We start from the raw sequence: 22,607 nt of genomic DNA on the forward strand, positions 1-22,607 counted from the left end.
GTTTGATTTCATATATAAAATGAAAAAAAAATGATTATAAATTGGATTAGATGGTGTCTGAGATGTTTTCCAGGTCTAGATCTATGTGTCCAAACTAAGAGGAATTATGAAAAAAATTCAAGAAAAATAGCTTTTTTGATGATTGTGCCATTATTGTAAGTTTTAAAAAAGTATATTCAAAAATATTCATTACTATATGAAGCTAGTATAGTGTTCAGTTCTTCAGTCTTTCAAGTTATCTTTAGATACTTTTCTTCCTTCCCATTCCATCTCTGTACGCTAGTGTTTTGTTTATTGCTGCTCTAGACTTGAAGCAATCAACCTAATGGATATGGGAAATGCAGACTAGTTCAATATTATGTGAAAAACTCTCTCAGGCAAGTTAGGAAGCTCTTTGAAGAAAACTGATGTGAAGAAAATTAATAGAAGGATGGAGTTTCACTTCTAGTTCTCAAGACAAATGAAGTTAGAATAGACATGGTGATTGACTATTGACTACATTCCTTTTCAAGAAACAAAAGAGAATAAAAACTCAAACCCAATAATATTTTCAGATACTGAATTACATTTACATTGTAAGACCCTGAGTTTTGAAACCTATAAACTCTTGCCTAGATTCCTGTAAGACCCTGAGTGTCAAAACCTATGAATTCTTGCCTAAATTTCATTTCAAGACATCCAACCAGCAGATGCTTGGAAATCCCCTACTGAACCATATCTAAGGACTCTCCTCGCTTTACTCGGGGTTCCAGGATCCTAGCCCTGCCCTAGGACAGAACCTTAGCTCGAGCTAGTTCAATAAACCCTTGCTATTGTATCTCCATTGTGCCGAGTGTCTCTGTTCTGAGATTGGGGAATTCTCGGACCCTAACATTTGGGGGCTCGTTTGGGATCCCCAGTGTTTCTGACCAGAGGCTGCAAGACGTACTTGGAGGGGAATCTGAAACAACCAAGTCCGCGTGGCTCTGTAATCAGACTAGCCAGCTTAGGACCTAGGTGGACTCACTGGTGGGTCGCTGGCATTCCGCAACCCTTCTGAAGGTGGGTATGGGAATGATATAAGGGAACAAGATTAACGTAATTTTTCTTTAGGACCTGGCAAGCAAGCAATACTTAGTCCTGCTGAAAGGGACGGATGCTGACTGGTTATCACCTCTGCTTCTTTTGCTTTGCTTCTGCTTTGCTTATCTATCATTCTTAATCATTTAATCAAAATTCCAGCTGAGATGGGACAGACCCAGACCACTCCTCTGAGCCTCCTCCTAGACCACTTTAAGGAGGTCAAGCAACTGTTCTCCTTGATTCTGTGCTGCCAGAGTGTTTCTTCCTCCCTCCCCCTTAAAGGAGAGAGAGCTACTTCAGGAAGAATTAGTAAAGTAAGTATTAAAAGGAACCTTATTTTGAAGTTAAAGAAACAGCAAATATTACCAAATATGTTAAACAAAGCAATCATAGAAAGAAATGCTATTTTAATTTGAAAATAGGGAAAATAAATTTCAGAAAGACAAGAGAGTTAAGTTAATGCTAAAGTATATAATGTGGTTACCAAGATATGCCTGTATAGGGGAAACTAAATAGTTAATCTTTTTTTTCAGAATGATATGGCATCATTAGAGCATCAGGAGTTTATCAATATAGATTCAGATATTATTAGTTATTATAGAAAACTAAGGGACATGTAAGGGTTGAAGAACAGAAGACCCCCCCCCCCCCAAAGAATCTAGGATGGTATTTCTCTCTCTATAAAAGTTATTCAGTTTACTATATTTGAAGAAGGGGGGCAGGGAATATTCTATTTAGGCTAAGGGATTTTTGAATGACTGCCTTCTCCAGGAGTTTAGCAGTTGTAATCTCAAGAAATGTTAAATGTTAAAACCTTGGAATGGAAAATGCATTGTGAAAAGGAGAATCATATCTGTAGTTTATATAGCTGTATAAACTATGTGACTCTAGTTCGGAATAGTATGAATTAAAGTCAAGAAGAGCTAATGAAAAGGAATGGTAGAAAATGTGAGTTGTATAGTTTGAGTAAGAGATTCTGAAAGTACTGGAAAGAAAATCCAGACTTAGAGACAATTGGGGTTTCTTTTGAAAAGTTTGTTAAGTAAGGAAAGTGGTAAAAGTATGTAGACAGAAGGTTTGAGCAGGGTTGACTTTGTACACCAAAGATGGATTTTGGGAACTTTGGGAAATGGTGTACAAATCATTATAAGAAAAGAAGAAAGTATAGAACTATAAGTCTATAGGGAGATATGTGCTTATCTGAGATTGGAGTGATTTAAAATTGCATTAAATTGGTACTTTTTGCAATCTTTGGCAATGAATTGATTAGAAAACTAATAAACCCCATAAAGTGAAAACTTTGATATGAAAGCAATTGCTATGTAAATGTTAATTTTATTAATGTTATTGTTGGTCCTCTAATGTACTAATCTAAAGATACCTGTAAATTGAATTAAGGGGTTTGTAAAGAATATGTTTGAGTTTGGATTCTGATGTTTTATGGCCCCTCCAGAGTCATAGGAATAAGGACAGACTTGAGAGTTAGCTTTAGAATAACTAAACAAGAGGAAGTTAATATTCTACACTGATTGGAATGTGGATCATGTATTTGGGAAGAATCTGGAGTGAGTAATGATAAACAATAAAGGTAAGGAATTAGTACATATCACTTTGATATCTCAAATTGTGGGGAATCTCTCATTCTCAGAACATAGAATGTTCTAATATTAAGAAATATTGGTCAGTGAGGATAGAAAGTTCTTATAAGTGAGAGCATTGAGAAGTTAGAATTGCACTGATGCAGATAAGAAGAATTTGCAAACTTTTTAGGCTTTTGGAAAGAAAATGATTTAAAACTAATTTGAATGTGGCTTTTGGAATCTAAAAGAAGTATGGAGAAAATCTTGTAGTCATAAGAAGGGATTTTTTTAGCAACTCCCTGGTCTTAATTCTTTGTATTTTAAAGTTTTAGGAAATAAAGAAAACATACATGCAATTGAAATATGCTGTGTACAATTACTAAGCTTTGTATAAGAACAATTTAAACTACACTTTTTGAGATTTTAAAATTGTTTTGTAATAACAAATGAATTGAAGTTTCACCTATCACCTTTGTAAAGATTTTGCAATGGAAAAAAATAAACTAGAGAATACCTTGCCAATGGGTTATATATAGTTTTCAAGGTCTTTTTGGCCCAGAAAATTTGTGAAAGGCTTTTTCACCTCATGTTTATGAAAGGGAATATTGATATGTGGGGCCAGTGTAGTTTATTATATATTAAAAAGAGGAAATTATACATATAACTAACACTGTCATAGGTAATAAGTGTACATTGCACTTTTGAAATTATTGTGTAAAACTTTGATAGAAGTTCTTATTTTCTTTGAAAAGAGAAGTGTATTTGGAAGAAGAGATAAAAAGTTGCAAAGCAAAAATTCAGAAGAAGTTTGAGAATAAAAGATACTTAATTATAAGGTTAACTTTAAGAGAACTTGTTTTAGATTGCTTTAAGAGAATGAGATATCAGCATGTTCTGTTTCATGTAGGTTAAGAATTTAATGTTTACATTATATCTTAACTGCAAGATACCCTTTCCAATGATATTGAATATATGTGAGGGGCTTTGGAAAATGATTAGGAAATTAAAAATCATGTAACCCTAATTAGATGACTTATCAGTAAGTAAGAATGAAAATTATTATCAAACGTGATCTGCTTTTGGAAATATAAATTATTTTACTGTAATGATGTCAAAGCTGGAATTAATGATTGTTAATGAGGGAAATTATCCAAGCATGACCCCCTGGGTTCCCTGAAAGTTTTAAATGATGTGTTGGACCTTACTCTAGATCTGTAGGTCCAGGTATAACTGTAATAATGGAAAGATTATTTTGTGAAATCTAGTTCTTAATGTGTTACACTTATTACTATTTTGTTAAATTTAGAGCCCTCAGCCCCTGAATTTCCAAACCCCCATCCCCCACCTGTCACCAGGTCCCATTTGTTCCTCCTTAGAAGATTCCTTCATTAGATCAAAAGGGGGGAATACAATAGGAGGGAAGGTAATGAACATTCCTAAACCTGTCTCCCCTTCCCCCTGAAGCAGTCTACTCCCCTCTCAGAAGATTACTTCACTGAATAAAAAGGGGGGAAGAGGGTAGCAGGAGGTTGGTGGGGAACTCGAAAAATCCTTATCTACTTAAGCCTTAAAGGGAAAGAACCCTCCACATGTGGGATGTGTGATTGGAAAAAAAAGAAAAAAAGAAAAAATTATCTAAGATCCAGGGGTTAAGAGACTTCTTTATTGAAAGGAAATCATGTTTAACAGCTATCTGCTGGCCATTGTCCCTGAGTGAAAGCTCTCATTGTTTTTAAAGTTTCTGAACTAGAGTTTTTGGGAAGCACACTGAGGGTTTTAAAAGAGGGATACTAGTGTTGTGATATTCTGACAAAGTTTGTACAGAATGGGAGGAATTAAATAACCTAGATTGTTAAATTAGTTTGGGATTAAACTATTTTAATACTATTGTAACTTTTGCAAGGAGTTATGTGGTTTGAAATTTTAAACTTTATTGTAACACCTTTGGGTTAAAGAAAAGTGGTATTGGATTACTAAGAAGAGAAACACCTAGGCTATTGGAAATGTTTACTGATGTCTTTTGGGGAAAAGCTCTAATTGGTTTTAATGTTAAGTTTAATAATGCTAACAATTGTATTTTTATTTTGGATAGAGCTTTTGAAATGTGAGTGCTGGATTCTCTGTGTATAAGGTACTCTAAAGTTTTTATCAAACTAAGCTGTTGGGAAGTTAGTTGAATTGTAATTACATTGGGGATTTAAATGTGTCATGTATGAGATTGGATTCTGAGAATTTGGGTAGAGACAAAAGTGTAAAGAACATGGGATATTCACTTTGCTTTTGTTCTAAGGGAAATGAGATGTTTAAATAAGAATCTTAATGTTTAATATATATTAACAATGTAGGTTTAATTTTAAAGAAGTCAAGAATGTGGACTTCTCTTGGTAACTGCAGACAGCTGATGGGGGCTCTGAACAAATTGCAATTGTGGGCCCTATTGTAAGGTAACTTATTGATGAATAAGATTTTTTATCAGTTATATGATGTTCTTTTGTAACTGCAAAGAGATAATATTTGCAATATTTAGCTATCTCTTGTGAATATGTTTTTTTAAATACTGTATTGTTAAAGTCTGGGATTAATGTGATTGCTTTGAAGAGCAAAAAGGAAAATATGAAAAACTATGACCCTTTCTGGGATAGATCTATGGGTTCATGAATAATGTAATAATGGAGGAACTGCTTTGTACAATCTAGTAATTTGTGTGTTACTCTATTACTCACAGAAATTAATAACGCATGTTGGAAATTTAAAGCTGCCTACGATGTATTAATGGCTTTAAAGAATTCTGAAAAGTAAATTGTATGTTAGGGGGCTGCTAGGTTGCTCAGTGGATAGAGCACCTGCCCCAGAGTCAGGAGACCTGGGTTCAGGCCAGGCTTCAGATACTTAGTGATTGCTTAGCTGTGTGACTTGGACAAGTCACTTAACCCAATTGCCTTGGGAAAAAAAAAACTATTTGTATATTGAGGATGGATAGTAGGTAAACAGGTTTATGTATAGAAGTTTCTAGCTATGTGTGTGAATTGGGACTATTTTGGATCTATATATGTATATTCCAAAGCAGTGGTTGTTTGCTTTGAAGTAAAAGCACTATGTAATATGGGAAAGATAAACACAAGATAATTTGATATTTCTCTGTGCAATTTCCTGGACAAAGGAGGTAAGATACAACAGGCTCGAAGGAGGCTTCTCTAGCCAAGAGGAAACTTATATACCATCTTTATATACAGATAGAGTAGATATGATTTCAGACAAAAGGATGTCTCTAGTAAGAGGTAGGAGATAGGCCTGTAGGGCCAGTCATAGTTAGAATACCTGGTTTTAGGCAAAGACCCAGGAAGGATAATTTGAGCTTTAGGTAGGGGTTTCATTAATTGGGACTCCATTAAAATTAAAATTGGAATTTAGTGAATTGTATTCCCTGGAAGTTCTAACTAGGTAAAACTACCTTTTTAGATCACAGAACTTTTAATTGATTTTCTCTTATGTCAGATACTAGGATGGTCAACAAAAAGGAAATGCCACTGGATAAATGTCATGTTCTTGCAGCCAAGGAAGCCAAGATGTCAGGTGACTGGGATGGGTGGCCAAAGGGGCGACTTCTCAGTAAGGCTGAGATTTCCCCAAAATGACATTTGGATAATATCTCACCTAGAAGAATAAATCTGGCCTAAGACATTTGACTTACCCATGTGACCTGGATACTGACATTCAATACTTATATCTATAAAGGAATTTTCTTTTAATGTCCTGGATCTTCATAGTTAATTACTAAGCAAACTAGAAAAAAAGAAATTTTAGGTGAACTGGATCTAATAGCCAGAGATAGGTTAGGTGTGTGGCTCTGACACCTGCTAACAGCTACATGTTAAGATAGGAATTAAATTTCTTTAATTTTTAGAAGGGATATTTAGGTAAGGAGAAGAATGGGAAATTCTTAGGATAATTATAGTTTTAAGGCCTAGCTTAAGGAAAGGAATGTGAGTCATATAAGTATATCAGGAAAAGGAAAATCAATGGTATATTTGAGAATATTTTGAAAAATTTCATTTTGGTTAAAAGGATGTTTGAGCCATTATTGTAATAAGAGCAAAGGCTAATATTGTTTTATTTTTAAACCATATGCTGGGTATTCTGAACTAAGATGATTGTTGAATGTATGTTACAAGCTTAAGACAGTATGACAATTCTCACTGGGAGTTCGCTCATATAGTAAAAGTTTATTGTGTTAAAATTAAGTATGTGCATGTATATGGCAATAAGGCAAAATGTAAATTGCAATAAGCCCCAAAATCTCATTGTCTTGTGAATAAAACATGTGTTTTGATCTAAGTAAAATGTTAAGCAGATTCTTTACCAGAAGACAAAGTTTAAACTAGTCACCTGAGCTGGAGAGGACTTTTTGGAACAGATTCAGAAGATGCAGAAGGACATCGGAGTTCTCCAGGGGAGAAGAGAAGAGAGCAGAGACACTGGACCAGTTCATCTCTACCATTTCTCACCAATGTTTACATTGTATAGTCAAGGGATCTGTTTTTGTAACCTCCCCTTGATAATGAGAACGCCCCTTTCCAGAATAAGAAGGGAGCCCCTCACCTCCCTAACCATAGCCACCCTGTTTGGAATAGGAATGGTGGGAGCAGGTACAGGGATCTGAAAGAAAGAGAACAGCAAGAAGGATGGTTTGAAGCATGGTTCAACCAATCCACGTGGCTCACCACATTGATCTCTACCCTGATTGGCCCCTGATACTCTTTTACTCCTCCTCACCTTCAGGCCCTGCATATTAAACAGATTGTTTGCTTTCATTAGGAACAGGTTCAACACTATCCAACTAATGGTGCTCAGGCAGTCTTATAATAGTCTCCCTGGGGGTTCTATGCAGCCCTTTGAGTAGCATGAGTGTTCCTGGATTGAACAAGAAGAGGAGGGAATGTAAGACCCTGAGTTTCGAAACCTATGAACTCTTGCCTAGATTCCTGTAAGACCCTGAGTGTCCAAACCTATGAACTCTTGCCTAAATTCCATTTCAAGACATCCAACCAGAAGGTGCTTGGAAATCCCCTACTGAACCATATAAGGACTCTCCTCGCTTTACTTGGGGTTCCAGGATCCTAGCCCTGTCCTAGGACAGAACCCTAGCTCAAGCTAGTTTAATAAGCCCTTGCTATTGCATCTCCACTGTGTTGAGTGTCTGTTCTGAGATTGGGGAGTTCTCGGACCCTAACAACATTTATTCAATATTATTTTAAACAATAGACTGCAAATTAATACACATTTTAACAAATTTTTCCCTACTGAAATTTCTTTAAGTTTCTTAGCTTTGAAGCTGTCCCAGCTCCCCTTTCTAGCCCTGATTATACTTTGACACACATCCTCCAGACTCACTCAACTGGGTAGGACAGTTGGAATACTAGGAAATATGCCATGCTCATTACAGCCATTTCCAGGTTTTCCATCTCCTTCTTTGAGGGTCATTCAGTCTATATTTATCATTCAATTAAGATTGTGGCAGTTGATATCTACCAGCCTCCAGAGTATTGCCCTTCCTTTGTTAATGAGTTCAATGGTTTTCACTCCTACCCAACTCCTCGCATATTAGAGGAAATCAAAAGTAATTTCAATGTTCCCTCAAACAGTCAAATTCATCCACTTACTCTTTTCCCAGGATCTACTTCTACTCCCCCAACCTACAACTACACAAGAATGCCCCAAAACCTTCATACTGCCATTACACTTAAGTGTTTTGCTTTTATGTTTATTAATTATAAAATTACTCTATCTAAACTGATCATAATCTCATTTTTAATGTCTTTCCTTCTATTACTTACTCTAGCCTGTTCTTTGTTCCACAGTGACCTTCAATTCCTTTGAACATCACTTCCTTCCCAGGGTATCACTCCTGGCTAAAATCTCCTCCCTTCCCCATCTTGAACTTTTGGTAAAGGTGTCAACTCTAAACTGTTCTTTTTTTTTTTCTCTCATGTCTCTTGTCCCTTGAATATCTTATTCTGCCAAGTCACAGCCTGGGATTACTCCCACTGTCCATTGAAATGCTTGTATTTGGGGCAGCAGTGGATAGAGCACTGGTCCTGGAGTCAGGAGGACCTGAGGTCAAATTTGGTCTCAGACATTTAAAAATTGCAAGGCTGTGTGATGTTGGGAAAGTCACTGAACCCCATTGCCTTAAATAACTTTAAAAATTTAAAAATAAATGCTTCTACTGGTGTGCAACTGAACAAAATTGGAGAAAGTCTGTTGTTGAGGACCATTTACTAAAAATTCAAGTTATATAATCACAAATAGGCCCTCATTGAGGCAAAATAATACTTTTATACCCTGATTTACTCTTTCATTTTCTTACTCACATTTTAGTAGTTCAATTAGCTGCCACCTAACTGCCCCCAAATCTTTTTATTCTTTAAATTCTTATGGTTCCCTTTCTTCCCACTCAAGTGAGAACTTGATTCATCCACATTCCAGAAGCTATCTGCATTTCTCTCCACCCTTTTGTGGCTAAACTTCTTGAGAAGACTATTATTGATGCTTACTTTTTTTCCTTTCATTGTCTTCTTAATTCTTTACTTTTTATTTCCTATCTCCTTTATTCAACTGAAATTGTTCTCTCCAAAATTATCATTGATCTCATAATTGTTAAATCTAATGGCACTTGAGGAACAAAAACAAAATAAAACAAAACACAGAAAACTAAACCAAAGCAAAAATAAACCTTCATAATCTGTTGAACACTTCATAAAAATTATCTCTTATATATCCCCTTCCCTTAATCCTAGTTCCTCATACTGAAAATTACTAATCTAGAAACATGAATATCAAAAATATGTATGTACAATGCTAATTTGACTGAGGGGAGGGGGGAATGGGAAGGGAGGATGGAAAGAAACTTTGAAACTTAAAAATATACATGTGCATTTGGATGAAAATAAACAAACAAGTAAACAAACAAATAAACAAATTATGAAAAACTTTTGAGACATTCTTCTCTCCTGGTTCCCCTACTATCTATCTGATCACTCTTCAGACTTCTTTGTTAAATCTTCATTTATGTCATTCCTCTTAAGCATAAATGTCTCTCAAGACTGTTCTCCTTCTATAATATTTAATTTGGTGAAATCTTTAACTCCCAAGGATTCAATTTTAATCCTTATGCAGATTCCCTGATTTGTTTGTCAAGCCCTGAACTCTCTCCTCACCTCTATTATCATATTTCTAATTGCCTTAAACAATATATATAATATATAAACAATATATAATATATTATTATAATATGTATAATATAATGTGATATGATATGAGTGATATATTGTATCATATCATTAATATAATATAAAATACATTATATTGTACATTATGTATAATATTATATTTATAATTGCCTTAAACTATATCTACAAAATGTATAAACAATATATTAAACAAGGTGTCAGAATTTCTTTAACTCATTACATCCAATACATAAATGTCTCCAAAACCTTCCCTCTTGCTAACTTCCCTTGGGGTTTTGCCCATTTATGCCCACAACCTGATTGTGATCCTTAATCTCTCTCACTCTACATATGCTATCAATTGCCAAGCCTTGTTTTGAATATCTTTGCAACATCTCTTGTAGTCATTCCCTTCTCTCTGCCATGGCTACCACAATGTTCCAGGCTCTCATTATCTTTCAGCTGTACTGTTGTCATAGAAAGCTGAATGGTCTCCCTGCCTCAAGTGTCTCTCACCACAGCCTATCATCTACACACAGGTCTGAGCACATCCGTCTCCTGTTTAGCTAATTTCAATGTTTTCCTCTCAGTGCCTGCATCAAATACAAACTCCTCTAGTCTTCAAAGTTCTTCATCATTTTGTCTCTGGTATAAAAGGCCTTCTCTGTCTTTTATACTTTGCTGCCTTCCATTAAGTCTGTGTTGCAGTGGCATTGGCCTTCCTGATGTTTTTCACACAAGATGATGCTTCATTTCCCAACTCTGGGCATTGTCCTTCATAGTTCTCGAGACCTGAATGCTTTCTCCTCTCTAGCTCTGAATTTCCCTAGTTTCCTTATGTTTCAGCAAAAGTTACATATTCTGTAAGAAACACCTTCTTTAATTTTAGTTTTTATCTTGTGAGATTATCTTCAGTTTAACTCAAATATATCTTGTCTATACATAGTTGTTTCCATGAATCTCCCCTACTAGACAGTGAACTATTAGAGGGAAAGGACTTTTTTTAGCCTTGAATTGTATCCCTTGCTATGCTTGCTAGCATAGTAGATCCTTAATAAATTTTTGTTGGCTTTAAATGAAGTTCAAACTTTTTATCAGGTTTCTATTTAAACAACACAACAAAAAAACTTTTCTTTTATCAAATCTAACATTATACAAGTTTTTTGGTATTAAAATTACTTTGAAATTTATTAAAACATAATTTTACATAAAACTCTCTAATCAAAGAACTATATAGCTACAAAGGACACGAGAGAAAGAAAAACAGATTCAGTCAACTTAAGTGACTTGCACAAGGTTACCTACCTATTTGTCATGGATATATAAACCAAACCTGACTTGTCTGCTACTATTTGAGTCAACAAAGGAGACAAGCAACCCACAAATATTTCCTATAGAAGAAAGCAAGAAGATTTAATTGGAACAGATCAGGAGATAGGATTAATTTATTTTTGTTCATTATAATTTCCTTTTCTTTCATCATACCTCAAATCCTTTCTAAATATGTTACTCTTCTGCATTTCTAATGGTCTTTTATGCCACATGCTATTCATAAAAATCCATGCTGGAAATGTACAGGTATAATATATTTCTAAAATGTACATCGATATAGAAAATGCAAGATGACATCCTGTTTATTAGCACAATAAATAATGACTTGTAAGTCAAATACATTTTTTTACAGATTGTAGTCCAGTGTAAACTTTAATTTTCTCCCATTTTTGAAGCTGTCACAGATGATTTGGTATGCCATTCTCTAACTGCCAAGTAGCATAAAAACAAACACATTTTTTTTTTAAACAAGAGCTCATAAAAGTCATCTACTCCAGACCTAGGACCTCCCATTGTAATCTACCCTAGTACTTAGTTGAATTCTCTACTGGAGGAGGGAATTCAATAAATGTTGATGAAGCTCTGCTCACCAAGCTCTAAATCTTTTATGCCTGAGAAAAATCTCCAAATTCTAAGTGTCATGCTTTATTTGTTTTTTGTAAACAGATGGGAACATAAAATACCTAAGAGAAAACCAAACCCGAAGAACAAATATGCATGCACTTTGCATAATGGACTTGGTTTGCTTCATCTCTGTTTTTAGAGAAAAAAAGGATTTTAAAAAATCCCTTCTTTCTACTCCTCTTTCAGGTTTCATAATTTCTTTTTATTGTGAGGGACACAGAGACTTTTTAAATGTGTTTATTTCAATTAAGTGGTATATCTTTTATCCATCCTGGAAACCAGTACTTGTTGCTCTAACAATGGTGGCAAAATATGAAGAAGACAAGTGACTATTCTGGTGGAAGAGAAAGAGTTCTCACATTTCACTGTAACATTATTCCTTTCTAGAGTTAAAAGAAAGAGCTTGATTTTCAGTGGATATACACTACTGCCTAGCTTTGCTTCCTTCTCCTTATGACTGAAACTGGAGCACAAGCACCTGAGTGATGAGCTCAGTGAGGTCAGGCTTCTATATTGTTTTTTCCCCCTCAGAAATTTTCCTCTACATTGTACCAGATAAAGTACAATAGAAAGAAAAAACTGTGTAAGGGACTAGAAGAGGAAAGAGGAGATTACTCTGATTTTTCTATTGTTATATTAGTTTCAAGTTCTGAATCTAGCAAGTTAATTGCAGACAGACTAGAATATGCCAAAAAAAAAAAAAAAGGAAAAAAGGTGGCATACAGAAATGGGGTATTCCTGGGTTAATTACTTGTCCCAGTACTGTCTCATTTACCAAAGTACCTCCTGGGGCATTGTGTGCCCTTTAGATGCTTAATAAAATCATGTTGATGGAATGAATGACTAATTTATTAGAGTTTCTTAAAGGTAAGATCTGTACTCCATCTACAGGTTTGCCAGAGGTGGGGGAAAAACACCTGAGGTTTCTTGAGCTGAATAACTTTGCTCATACATTTTTACATTATCATCCCTCTCCTATTACCCTGTCAGGTTCTTTTCAGTCTTGGAGCAGAGCAGGTGTGACACTTTCAATCATTACACTCCAAGGGTGCATTATGCTCTTCACCTGATCTTGAGCTTCAATAAGGTTTAAATTGCTATGAAAGACAGATCTTTTCAGTATGGCTTTCTGCAGAGCTGTGACGGTAGGAAACCAGTTTCTTACCTTAGGCTTAATGTGTTCTAACTAATAAACACAAAAATCATGTGGCAGTGCAAAACCATTCTCATTAGGGAACCAGGCATATGGTACACAGTCATAATGTCAATAGAGCAGGAGGTCGACAGACATATGGCCCAAAGAAAATCTGAAAAGCTGGCAAACCTTGAAGCACTTAGAAGGGCCAGTTCATAATCTCTCTCTCTCTCTCTCTCTCTCTCTCTCTCTCTCTCTCTCTCTCTCTCTCTCTCTCTCTCTCTCTCTCTCTCTCTACCATAAAGCATACAGAAAAATGTTTTTGAGACAAGGACTGGCTATGTGACTTTTTTAAATGACACAAATTTCAAAATTTGGAAAAGACTCCAAAAGTCCATTTCCTATATACTGGCAGTAGGTTCTAGGGACCACTTCATTGTTATTGATACAAAATGATCTGATTTTTTTCTGCTGTCTTCATTTTTTCTTTCTTCCTCTATGTAACAGGAAACTATTAAAAGACAGAATGACTAGGGAAATCAAAACTGAAAGTAATGGGATCAATTATAAAATTACCAACATATTTCAACAAACATTGGGGAGAGGTATAAAGAGTGGATCCATTCTAGCAAAATGAATGATAGTGAATAATACCAAGTATCATATAATTCCAAACAAAAGAAAGTTGTTTAATTATATTTTTGTTTTATAAAAAAAGAAATCAGCTAAAATAAATGTGCTAATTGTAAAATAATTTTATTGCCCAGTTTAAGAATGGTTGTCTAACATAATTAAGCAGAATACATATTTTCATTCTTATATTTCTGTTTCTTTTTAAACTCCTGATTTTCCTTAATATAAAAGGTTATTCTTCTAAAAATTCTTTTTTTGGTTTTCTTGCCCTTTATACTCTTCCCAATATGATAAGCTTTCCTTTTTCCTACTCCTTTCTTGGGGGGGAGGGGGTTTGCAAGGCAATGGGGTTAAGTGGCTTGCCCAAGGCCACACAGCTAGATAATTATTAGGTGTCTGAGGCCAGATTTGAACTTGTGTACTCCTGACTCCAGGGCTGGTGCCCTATCCACTGCACCACCTAGCCACCCCTTCCTATTCCTTTTTCTTTAATAAATTCCCTCTTCTTCATTATTTCTAAATGTAAATGAGAAATTGGTGAACTTTAATGTAGACATAAGAAAAAAAATAATGAATATCTCTGACTTCAACCATTACTTCTGTTGGTACTCTTTCCTAGGAATTATTCAATTATCCCTTAGAGAAACAGGAAATATTGTGGAAACATCATTGGACTAACAAATAAGTTCTGAATTTTCTTCCCAGTTCTTTCCAGTGGATCCTGGAAAGCTCTTTTGTAAAAATCACAAAGGTTCCTTTTCCTACTGAGATTTTAATAGGGCTACAACTTCCTCGTATGTAAATTTCAGTCTTTGTGAAACATACTACTTCAAGATAAGGGTAAAGCACATGTTATCACAATCCCCAAAGTTTTTGAACTTTAGCAATCATTAAAGGAAAGTCCCCAGTCACTTCAGTCTAATCAACTCTTGAATTATATGATCTTTTCTTTCTACCCTTCAAGAACAAAAGAAATGGAAAGAAATATTAAGTAAGGTCACTATACCACTTACCTAGCCCTAATGCCATGATGGGCATTGCTACTAACTAGTAGATGAATTCTAGTACCTTCCTATTTGAATAAATAAAGTAAGCCTTTGGAGATTATCATCAATTAGAATAAAGGCAAAATTAAAAGTTCATAAAATACTTTTTTCACATAATGTTTCCCTATTTCACCCAGACTAGAAATGCATCAGTCACTGGAACAGTAATGTTTAGGGTTTTTTGGTAACTGTTTGTTTTAGGAAGTTTAATAAGCTCTGGTTTTCTGCCCTCCTGAGGCAGCCTGGTTCCCACCCCCTAGCATTCAAACTCTGTTCCCCATCTCCCCAATAAACAAGTCAGTTCACCCCACTGATACTAGAGGTAGTGTCTTCACCTGAGACTGAAGGTCAGAATTCCTTTGCTCCAGATATTCATCAGCCTTGGCCTCCCAGGTAGCAGGAATTACTCATAGCAGCTGCCACTCCCTGTTCATAATCTACTTTTAAGGCCCAATATCTTAAAAAAACAAATAAATGATTTTTTTCCTAGTCATTTTTCAAATTTGTTTAAATTGGAGAACTTGGTAATACTTGTTAATTTCTTTGTATTAACTCTAAACACATCATATAATATGCACTGTTTTCACTTCTCTTGAAATAATTTCTGCAATCCACAGCACACTTTTTTGACTTACATTAAAGGAAAGAAAAAAATATTTCTAAAATATTATTCCCCTTTATTTAATGGAGAGATAAAGCTATGAACGGATGTCACAAACTTCAATTTAAATATAGTTGTGTATCATATACGTATCATTATATGTATACACACACATATGCACATAATATCTGCCACTAATGCATATCTACAATTTTCTGGTTTGGATTTATAAAGGAGAAATCTAATAAAATATCTACTGCCCAATAATGGCTTTAAAATATTGGTAGATTTAATCTAGTTTGAATTTAGCATTTTCTTGTGGTTATTTTCTATTTCATATCAGCAAAGTTGAACAATGTAGTATACACCACACTGTTATTCAAACTTTGGACATAAATAATGTTGATTCTGAATCTGATACTAATAAACAGGTTTTATTTTGCTTTTTTGTTGTTGTTCTTTTTACAAAGTACAAAGATAATGGCATGGAGGGAGAGGTTCTTTATTAATTCTGCTAGGCAACCCTAAAGTGATAGAAAGGGATTAGGAAAAGACTCTTGTAAAGCAGGACCAGAATTGAACATAACCTTAAAGAAATTCTTAGAAAAGACACACATATTTCCTAGAGACAAGTACAAGATAGTATATTTAGGAAAAAAGAGATTACTCAAACACACAATGGGGATGCAATCAGAGCTAAACATTGAAGTAAGCATGCACTACAAATCCTATAGCACTGATTTTAGAAGAGCAAACATGATTTTCAGGTGTTGAAGAAAATTTTTATAGTTTGTCCTGAACTGAACACATGTTTCCCTGCTATTTCTTAGATGAGCTGTATAGTCTGTATAGTTGTATAGGCTATAGTTTTATAATAATTTTAGGAGAGGAATTAAGGAAGGCAAGGGGAGAGCAGGGAAGAGGACCAACTAGAAGGATTCTTACAGCCTTTCCAGTTTGGCACAACCAACTAGAGCTTATGCTCTGTGAACAAAACCTTTGAGAACTTAAGTCATCTATATATCAAGATGGGTTATCAGAGGAGGGTTTAGTGCAAGATTATAGAGCTTAATTTAGAAGCAAATTCAAAGATCATCTGGTACAACCCTTTCATTTTACAGATAAATATGTTGATGAACAGGGAGATTACATAAATTGCCCCAAACTATGAAGGTGCTAAAAACCAGTGGCAGAATCTGGACAGAAGTCTTCATCCCCTTTCTACTATCTAGCAATACTTCCCTTCCCATCAGTAATTTACTATTTGCCTTCTATGTCCAAGGCCTATCTAATCCTGTCTAAGTTGTTCCAGCTCTGCAGAACTATACTAGTAGCAGTCATTTTCTCACCAAGCATTCTTTATACCAGTGAAAAAGATTCAGGATGAAAATTAATAAACCAACATTGCTTAGAGGACTAAAAATGTAGTGCTCCCCTGTCTTATACCTTCCTAAACTCTGGATCCAGTTTACAACATCTTTGACAAGTAGGCATTCAGCCTCTCCTAAAAAAAGAAACAAAATTGTCAGTGATGGGGTACTCCATATCACTGAAGCAACCTATAACATTTTAGGACTGTGCTAATTATTAGGAAGTATTTCCTTTTTCTATTCACACATCTACCTTCCTATAACTTTTACCTCTTAGTCCTAATTTTGGCCTGAGAATCATAGGTCTGAAATAATAACAATAACAACAGAACAAGTTGAACAGAAATAGTTCATGATCTCAAGGACCAACAAGGAAAGAAAAAATAATATAAAATTATTTTTTTTGCCAGAGGGTTAGGTAGATAAGACCTAACTGCATCCTGTTTTGAAAAATTCCAATAATAACATTGCTATAGTGTTTTGAAAGAATCCTATATTTAGGAAGTTAATAATTTCCTAACGTATCTATCTTATGCTAATGACATAATAGGATGAAAGTATGACTAGAACTTAACTATATGCTGGGGAGTAAATTAAATGAGGAAATAAAAAGAATCTTTAAAAATCAGGGGCAAATGAAGGCAATATTACTCTTTGGTTAGCACCCACTTTGGGAATTATAAAATATTCCTATGATAAGGAGTCATTGTGCATTAAAGAACAAAGATTTTTTTCTGTACTAAGTTCATTGTATTCACTCTGACATAGTCACTGTGAAAAGAACAGCAGGATAATGACATCTTGAAGAACTTGTCTGAAGATTTTAAAATACATTGTTATATATACTGTTAGGAAATGTCCTGGTGCTCTGCATAGTCAGAAAGGTGGTTGATAGGGTGTTAATTTTTAAAAAATTTGATCCTTATTCAATCAAATCAGTTTCTTACTAATGCAGAGCAGATCTATTTAGTCTCATTATTAAAAAACTAAAATAAGAGGCAGAGAAAGAAAATATAGACTAAATATTTTTATATGGTTCTGTTCCTTTATAGCCAATGGGGATATCTGATCCTTTTTATAAGCCTGCAGTTCTTTTTCTCAGGAACCTGCTGACAGAATATTTTATCCATTACTTGTTTCATGCAGACCTTTTGCTTAGTACCTGACAAACAACAAACTTCCCTTGAGGTTTGCAATCTAGACTGGCATATATACAATCACAAAATAAATCAGCTGAGAAAAAAATCAGACAACTCTCAAAAGTGCAAAATACTGATAACTGGATTTAATTTTAGGTACTATCATAGCTCATCAATGGCAGGGACCAAATCCTGCCAATAGTTGTTTGTCAGTTCAGCTGCAGGTGAGGGCCCTTTATAATTGAAAAATGTAAAGCCAATGTCAAAAAGCCAATGACTGCTTCTTCTGGCTAATTATAAGAAGAAAAATTGCTATTTCAGGGTAAAGAGTTAGATGAAGAAAGGTAGAATAATATGGGAATATTGAAAATGATCTACTCCTAAAACCAGACTAGTCCCTTCTTCCAAGGAAGCAGCTCTGTAATCAATCCTACTATAATGAAGGAGATGTGGCATGAGTAATTAAGTGCAATTTACTAATCCATTTTCTTCATCTATACTACTACCTCCCATCCTTTGACCCCTAGATCTCTTCTAGGCCAGTTCCCCTGAATTAGCTACTCTCTCCTTTCTTCCTCAACTGGTCCCTTCAACTCTGTTCCATCTTCCTCCCTTGAAACCTTGGTACCCTTATCAAATCATCACTCATATCCAGCCAAGACAGCTTTGGATCACTCCCACCACTGATCATTGGGAAACTTCCCTCCTATATGTGGGTTGCTAAAGGAAATCACACAACCATTCACTACAAATTTATGTTACACAGCCTCCACTGGGCCCTCATAGCTACTTTGAAATCCTTCTAAATCTATCTAGAGCGACTCTCCCAAACCTTTTCAATCCTCTTCAAGCCTCCTATAGCTCCCCCTCCCCTCTCTCAGACAATAATCTTTCCTCGTTTTTTCTGAAAAAAAAATTGAGGTCATTCACTGCTAAGTATCTCTTCTCCCCCTCTTCCTTATATCTTATCATTCAGAGGTTTTTTGTCATTTTTCTCCTTCACCTCTATCTCATATGATGAAGTGATCTTACTACCTCCCCCTCCTGCCACCACTTTTATTTCCCAGAGGAAAAAAGCTTTTTTTATTTTTCATACTAGGAGAACAGACTAACCCAAGGAGATCAGGATAAAACCTTGTGGGGAATGAGGCCACCTACCCCACATTTTCTTGATAACTTCCTAGACTAGTTATATCTTAAATGTCAACAAGCACTCACTAGAACTTTGAAAAGACTAAACTTTGGTCCACTTTCCAGTGGCAAATAGAAACTAGGGTCTAGAAGTCAGTCTATCATCCCTGGGTCCCTTTTCTGATAAAAATGACTGCTATCAATTAATAGTTGGGACATCACTCTGAATCTCATGGGTATGCTGGGGCTGGAGGTTACTTAAGTTTTTCAAACCAGTTAAAGCAGAGAGGACAATGGTTTCAAGATGAAGAGAATCACAGAACTCCATGCTATAACAGAACCTCTCTGGTTTGCCACTGAGGTCCCTGGGAGTGTGTATCTCATCATCCTCTATCTCTTTTGCTATAAAGGAAACACTATCCCCTCAGTTTCTCAGGTTTACAGCCTAGGGATCATCCTGGATTCTTTATGATACCCCTCTCAACTGATATCCAATTTGTTGTTAAGGTCTTTTGATTTCACCTTTGCAATATCTTTCCTACACAACTTCTTTCTCCTCTGATACCACTACCTCTCTAGGGAAGGTCAATACCTCTTCAAGTTTTTGGCCATTCTTGACTTTGGGTAGACCAGTGACTCATGATATTGACTTTGGCCATAGTCAATGGCAACTCCAACTGTATGGTTCCATTTGACATGATCCTTGCCAAATCCCTTTTTTGCATAGACTCGTGGTCTCAGATCAGATCCTCAGATGCAAATTTGACAATGAGGATGTCATCCTGATCCACATAGTCACTGGAGTTATTGTCTCTATTGTGGGATGTCATATTGGTAACATCCTTTCTGAGGGAGGAGGAGGTCATAAGACATTGATTGGAATGATTTGGTGGGGCTATCAGAGATATGACATGACTGGACTGGTCTTCATTGGAATGCATATCATGTGGAAATTCTTTTGTACACTTAGGGCAAAATTCTTCATACATATAGTCCCTGGAGTGTTGTAGTTTGTCTACAATGTCTTCACTTGTAAAAGAATGATTCCAAGTCATTGGGCAATGAATTCATCATGTGGCACTGGAGTTGGTATCGGGGTGGACACTATCTATGGTAATAATGGACACATTGGCTATTATGTAGGCTCTGTGAATGGCATTGGCCACTGCCAGGTCCATATTCACTTTTGATGAATTTGATATTCTCATCTATGTTTACTCCAACAGATTGGTCCCATTGTCATTCCCCCTCCTCCACTTATTTCCATTTTTTCTTTCTCTCCACTCATTTCCTACTGTACAAACATGCCAGTGTATTCTGAAAAACAAACCCTCACTTTCCCATTTCCACTATTTTCTATATCTCTCCTGTCCCTTGTTGCTAAACTCCTGGAAAAAGACCATCTACAATAAGGTGCTTCCATTGTCTCTCTCTCTCCTATTTACTCTCTTATCCTTTTATGATTTAGCTTCTGATCTTATCTTTCCATTGAAACTGTTCTCTCTAAAGTTACTGATAATTTTAGTTGCCAAAACCAATGATATTTTCCCAAGCCTCAATCTCCTTTGTCTCTGTAGTTTTTGATTCTGATGATCACCCTATTCTCCTTGATACTCTCTTCTCTGAAGGTTTTTGGGTCATCATTCTCTCCTCATTCTCCTCCTAATATATCTGATTGCTCCTTCTGTATCCTTTGTTGGATCCTCTTCCACATCATTTCTTCTAACAATAAGTGTCTTTCAGGGTTTTGTCCTGGGCCCTCTTTCTTCTATCTCTATGCTACTTCACATGGTGATCTCATCAACTGTTATGAATTAAATTGCAACTTCTTTGCTGATGACTCTCAAATCTGCTTGTCCTGTACCAAACTCTCTTTTAATCTCCAATTTCGCATCTCCAACTGCCTTTCAGACATCTAGTACTGGATATCTAGTAGATATCTTAAACTCAATATGATCAAAGTGGAACTCATTTTTTCTCCAAAAATCTTTCTCCCCCTTCCCTTTTGCTATAAAGGAAACACTATCCCCTCAGTTTCTCAGGTTTACAGCCTAGGGATCATCCTGGATTCTTTATGATACCCCTCTCAACTGATATCCAATTTGTTGTTAAGGTCTTTTGATTTCACTTTTGCAATATCTTTCCTACACAACTTCTTTCTCCTCTGATACCACTACCTCTCTAGGGAAGGTCAATACCTCTTTAAGTCTGAATTATTACAACACCCTACTGGTGGGTCAGACTACCTTAATTCTCTGTCCATACCAATCCTTCCTCCATTTACTCATTAAAATGATTTTCCTAAAGTGCATGTCAGATTATATAATCCCCCTCCCCTACTGACTCCAATAACTTCCTGTTGTCCCCAGAAACAAATATAAAATAACTTGGTATTTTGTATTCAAAGGCCTTCATAATCTACCTAGCCTTCCCCAATTTTTCCAGTATTCTTATACCTTACTCCCCAATACAAGCTCTTCAGTCTAGAGACTTTCTTTCACTTCTTTTATGTATCCCTAGGATACTTAGTAAATGCTTAATAAATGTTTATTGATTGTATTCATCATTTGCCTCTTCACCCTTTGGGTGATCTTCAACTTCAGTTCTCCAAAGATTACAGTATTCTATAATTCAAAACTAGTAAGAATACTGATATTAAAAGGATATGATTTTGTTTTAGGGAATAGTCTAGAATCACTGAATTAATTTACAAATTTCCCAGTGGTATCTCATCCCAAATTCCTCTTCAAACTCGTTTGGTTTAAAGTATATTTGAAATGTATTTAATTATGTACAGGATATATAGGCTTCTCATCCAAAAGCAGATTATAGTCTGAGTGATAGACATGCTTCATCTACTTATCTTTTATTCTTTTACTTGAGTGATTATGGATTTCATTTGGGAGGTTCAGAATATATTCCAGCACTTTTGATGATTACAGCACAATATAATGTGAAAAAAAATATCTAGAGGACCCCACTCTTTATGAGGAGTGAGGCTTTTCCATCTTGGACTCTTTGCTGGACTTCCTAGACTATTTTTTCTTCCAGGACAGTGGAAAGAACCTGTGCCAGGTATATATCTTCCTATATTATTCCCTTGTTTGACATTAATCAGAGGTCACTGAACTGACTTACATCTTGGTTATCTTTTATGGATATCTTGTGTGATTTTGTAAAAACAAAGCCTTTAAGGTAATATTTCACTCTATAAAAATCATATCTTTTTTACAATTGAACCTTGCACATGGTAGGTGCTTCATAATGGTCTTTTGAAATCATCAATTCTGATTCTCAGATTTTTACCAAGATTCTGGTAAAACTGCCAGAACTTTTCATAGCTTTGATGAACTTGAAATTCACAATGGGTAGAAATGCTATGGAAAATTTATTCAAAGAGTTAGGGGAAAATGTACAAAAGATAAAAGTTAGATGAGGTCTGTTAATATGAGTATTTCCACCAGTAAGTGCTACAAACAGAAAAAAAAAGTTCAAAACATTTGAAGTTTACCTATGTGTTATTAGGCAATTCTGATATATTTTTTTTTATCTGAATTTCTCTTAAAACCATGTATCAGGTACTCAACAGTTATCAACTTTAAAAATACTCAAATCTTTCTAGATAACAGACAGCAAGGAAAACTCTTCAGACAGTAACATGGTAATGATACTTCATTTAAGCCTATCTAATTCAATGGCAACCAAGCTAATATCCTCTTCATAAC

At 35.4% G+C, this 22,607-nt stretch overlaps 1 protein-coding gene and 1 pseudogene across 3 annotated transcripts in view; both read right to left on the reverse strand.

Annotated features, from left to right (window-relative positions):
• The window catches only part of CTNND2 (catenin delta 2), a 1,202,081-nt gene that overhangs the window by 356,469 nt on the left and 823,005 nt on the right, over positions 1-22,607 (reverse strand). The window lies entirely within an intron of this gene.
• LOC141500453 (DNA-directed RNA polymerase II subunit RPB3 pseudogene) lies at positions 18,965-20,944 on the reverse strand (annotated as a pseudogene).

Source organism: Macrotis lagotis, chromosome X (genome assembly GCF_037893015.1).
Source record: "Macrotis lagotis isolate mMagLag1 chromosome X, bilby.v1.9.chrom.fasta, whole genome shotgun sequence".
Lineage (NCBI taxonomy): Eukaryota > Metazoa > Chordata > Mammalia > Peramelemorphia > Peramelidae > Macrotis > Macrotis lagotis.